At 38.6% G+C, this 4,333-nt stretch overlaps 1 pseudogene; it reads left to right on the top strand.

Annotated features, from left to right (window-relative positions):
* The first annotated feature begins 444 nt into the window (after nucleotides 1–444).
* Nucleotides 445–2,874, top strand: LOC102971373 (annotated as a pseudogene).
* Nucleotides 2,875–4,333: the final 1,459 nt, after the last annotated feature.

Consider the following 4,333-nt stretch of genomic DNA (forward strand, 5'->3'; position numbering starts at 1 on the left):
CATCACTCCAGAAAGTTCTATCATGCCCCTTCCCAGGCAATCCCCACTATCCCCCTTGAGAGACAAACACTGTTCTGATTTCTTTTTCACCATAATTTCATCTGCTTGTTCCAGAGTTTTGTATGAGTGAAATCATATACCATGTTCTCTTCTGTGTAAAACTTTTTCACTTAGCATAATGTTTTTGAGATTTATCCATTTATCTGTAGTTCATTTCGTTTTATTACTGAATATTATTCTATTGCATGAGTATGCATACATAGTATATACTCTGGTGGTGAGGGATACATGCTGTTTTTAGGTTTTAATTATTATGAATGAACCTGATATAAATAAATCTTCTTGTTGACATATGTGGAATTCCTGGGTTGGAGGGTAGGTGAATGTTTAGTTTGGTAAGAAACTCTCAGGCTAGGTGGTTCTCTTTTCATGCCTACAGCAGCCATGGCTTGTGATCCCAAGAAGCATCTGAAGCATGTAGTATATCCAAAGCATTGGATGCTGGATAAACTGACCCATGTGTGTGCCCCTCATCCTCATAAGCTGAGAGAATGTCTTCTTTTCATCATTTTCCTAAGGAACAGACTTAACTATGCCCTAACAGGAGATCAAGTAAAGATCTGTATGCAGTGTTTTATTAAGATTGATGGCAAGGTCCAAACTGATATAACCTACCCTGCTGGTTTTATGGATGTCATTCGCATTGACAAGATTGGGGAGAATTTCTTTCTTTTTTCTTTTTTTATTATGATTTTTTAAATTTTTAAAATTTACATCCAAGTTAGTTAGCAAATAGTGCAATAATAATTTCAGGAGTAGATTCCAGTGATCCATCCCCCATGTATAACACCCAGTGCTTATCCCAACAAGTGTCTTCCTTAATGCCCCTTACCAATTTAGCCCAACCCCCCTCCTGCAACCCCTCCAGCAACCCTCAGTTTGTTCTCTGTATTTAACAGTCTTTTATGTTTTGTCCCCCTCCTTGTTTTTATATTATTTTTTGCTTCCATTTCCTTATGTCATCTGTTTTGTATCTTAGATTCCTCATACGAGTAAAGTCATATGATATTTGTCTTTCTCTGACTAACTTCACTTAGCATAATACCCTCTAGATCCATCCACATAGGTGCAAATGGCAAGATTTCATTCTTTTTGATTGCCGAGTAATACCTCATTATATATATACCACATTGTTTTTATCCATTCAACTGTCGATGGACATTTGGGCTTTTTCCATACTCTGGCTATTGTTGATAGCGCTGCTATAAACATTGGGGTGTATGTGCCCCTTTGAAACAGCACACCTGTATCCCTTGGATAAATACCTAGTAGTGCAATTGGTGGGTTGTAGCTGTATTTTTATTTTTTTGAGGAACCTCCATATGTTTTCCAGAGTGGGTGCACCAGCTTGCATTCCCACCAGCAGTGCAAAAGAGATCCTCTTTCTCCACATCCTCACCAACATCTGTTGTTTCCTGAGTTGCTAATTTTAGCCATTCTGACTGGTGTGAGGTGGTATCTTATTGTTATTTTAATTTGTATTTCCCTGATGATGAGTGATGTTGAGAATTTTTTCATGTGTTGGTTGGCTATCTGGATGTCTTCTCTGGAGAAGTGTCTATTCATGTCTTTTGCCCATTTCTTCACTGGATTATTTGTTTTTTGGGTGTTGAGTTTGATATGTTCTTTATAGATTTTGGACACTAACCCTTTATCTGATATGTGATTTGCAAATATCTTCTCCCATTCCGTTGGTTGCCTTTTAGTTTTGCTGATTGTTTCCTTTGCTGTGCAAAAGCTTTTTATTTTGATGAGGTCCCAATAGTTCATTTTTGCTTTTGTTTCCCTTGCCTTCAGAAATGTGTTGAGTAAGAAGTTGCTGTGGCTGAAGTCAAAGAGATTTTTGCCTGCTTTCTTCTTTGGGATTTTGATGGCTTCCTGTCTTAAGTTTAGTCTTTCATCCATTTTGAGTTTCTTTTTGTGTATGGTGTAAGAAAGTGGTCCAGGTTCATTTTTCTGCATGTTGCTGTCCTGTTTTCCTAGCACCATTTGCTAAAGAGACTATCTTTATTCCATTGGATATTCTTTCCTGCTTTCTCAAAGATTAGTTGGCCATACGTTTGTGGGTCCATTTCTGTGTTCTCTATTCTGTTCCATTGATCTGAGTATCTGTTTTTGTGACAGTAGCATACTGTGTTGATGATTACAGCTTTGTAATACCTCCAGCTTTGTGATGCCTCCAGCTTTGTTTTCTTTTTCAGGATTGCTTTGGCTATTTGGGGTCTTTTCTGGTTCCATACAAATTTTAGGATTGTTTGTTCTAGCTCTGTGAAGAATTCTGATGTTATTTTGATAGGGATTGCAGACTGGGGAGAATTTCTATCTGATCTATGACACCAAGAGTCGCTTTGTTGTTCATCAGATTACACCCAAGAAGGCCAAGTACAAGTTGTACAAAGTGAGAAAGATCTTTGTGGGGACAAAAGGAATCCTTCATCTGGAGACCCATGATGCTCGTACCATCCACTATCCTGATCCCCTCATCAAGGTGAATGACAGCATTCAGACTGATTTAGAAACTGTAAATAGTACTGATTTCATCAAGTTTGACACTGGTAATCTTTGTATGGTGACTGGAGGTGCTAACCTAGGAAGAATTGGTGTGATCACCAACAGAGAGAGATACCCTGGTTCTTCTGATGCAGTTCACGTGAAAGATGCCAATGGCAGCAGCTTTGCCACCTGGCTGTCCAATATTTTGTTATTGGCAAAAGCAACAAACCATAAATTTCTCTTCTCTGTGGAAAGGGTATCTGCCTCACCATTGCTGAAGAGAGAGACAAAAGACTGGTGGCCAAACAGGGCAATGGGTAAAATGGTCTTTAGGTGATGTGATTGGAAGTCTTTATGTTTAATGAAAGATAATACAGCATGATTTAAAAAAGAAACTGTAAGGCTATTTTCCAGAGTGGTTTTTATTATTTTACATTCCCACAACAATGTAGGAGAGTTCTGATGGCTCCACATTCTTGTCAACATATTGTGTTGTCAGTCTTTTTAATTTTAGCCATTTTGTTGTGTATATATGGGAATTCATCATGTATTCCATTGTTTCTGACTCTCCTGTTCGTGTTGAGATCTCTAATGGCAGCATCATGTTTTCATTTCTTTGCAGCTAATCTATTTTTTCCTATGATAGTTTTTAAGACGTTATCTTTTCCTTTTATGTTCTGAAGTTTTACTGCAATATGTCTAGGTCTGGATTTGTTTTCCTTTATGCTGCCTTTTCAGTTTGAGAATTTAATTCTGGAAAATTCAGTTTGGTGTAATTTGTAATTATGTCTGTATGCTCACTATTGTGGGGAGGTTTTATCAGTTGGACCTTAAGGTGTACTGGTTGGTATAGGTTTTTCCTATGGGAGCAGTTTCCTATTGGTTTCTTATGGGACTATGTGAGATTTCTACGTAAATTTCTTGGCACAGAGTTGCTACACTGTGAGGGCACTTGGGAGAATTCCATCCCACATATGTGAATGCTTTGTCTAGGGGTTCTGATTTCTGAACATCAGCTGTTTCCACCTATGTTCTGGACAAGCTGAGAACTAGGGCTGGTAGGTCCTAATTTTCTAAGCTCCTGGCTCCATCAAAAATCCAGTTCCAGTTTCCCCACTGTCCACAGAGACTGTGTCCTCAGCTTATATCTTCACACAAATACTAAAACTGCAGCCCCACAGGTGCATTTCTCTTTGGGTTACAAGTCCTGCCCAACCCCCCCCACCCCCACCTGCCCCCGCCATTAGATTCCTACTAACTGCTATGGATTCCTTCCTATTCTTGACATCTGAAATTTCCCCCTTTTTACTTTTGAGATTGAAAATATATTAAAGATATGTTTAAAAACATTTTTTTTCCCTGGAATATCTATGTTTTGTGTAGAAAGGCAGTACTCACTACTCCTTAGCTCAATCTGTCATCTTGATTGTAAGTTTCTACTTAGTCTTTAAACCCATTGCAATTTGGTTTCTTCCCCACTATTCCATTGAAAATGTATCTACTAAGGTCTCAAATGACCCACTAATCATTAGATCCAGCGGACATTTTCCAGTGTTTACAGCAAATAGCATATGATGGTATTCTTCACTTCTCCCACTTAAAGACTTTCTCCCTCTGGGCTTCTATAAAGCTGCTTCTCACAGTTGTCCCTGCTTCCAAATTTTCCCTTTTCTGCCTCCTTTGAAGGCTATAAATTGTTGATTTTCAGTATCTGGCTCTACCCACATGTGTCTCTTGGGCTCTTTACCTGTGGGTATCCACCTGCCTACTCAATATTTTT

The sequence above is a fragment of the Panthera tigris genome, chromosome F3, assembly GCF_018350195.1.
Source record: "Panthera tigris isolate Pti1 chromosome F3, P.tigris_Pti1_mat1.1, whole genome shotgun sequence".
NCBI classification, from domain to species: Eukaryota; Metazoa; Chordata; class Mammalia; order Carnivora; family Felidae; genus Panthera; species Panthera tigris.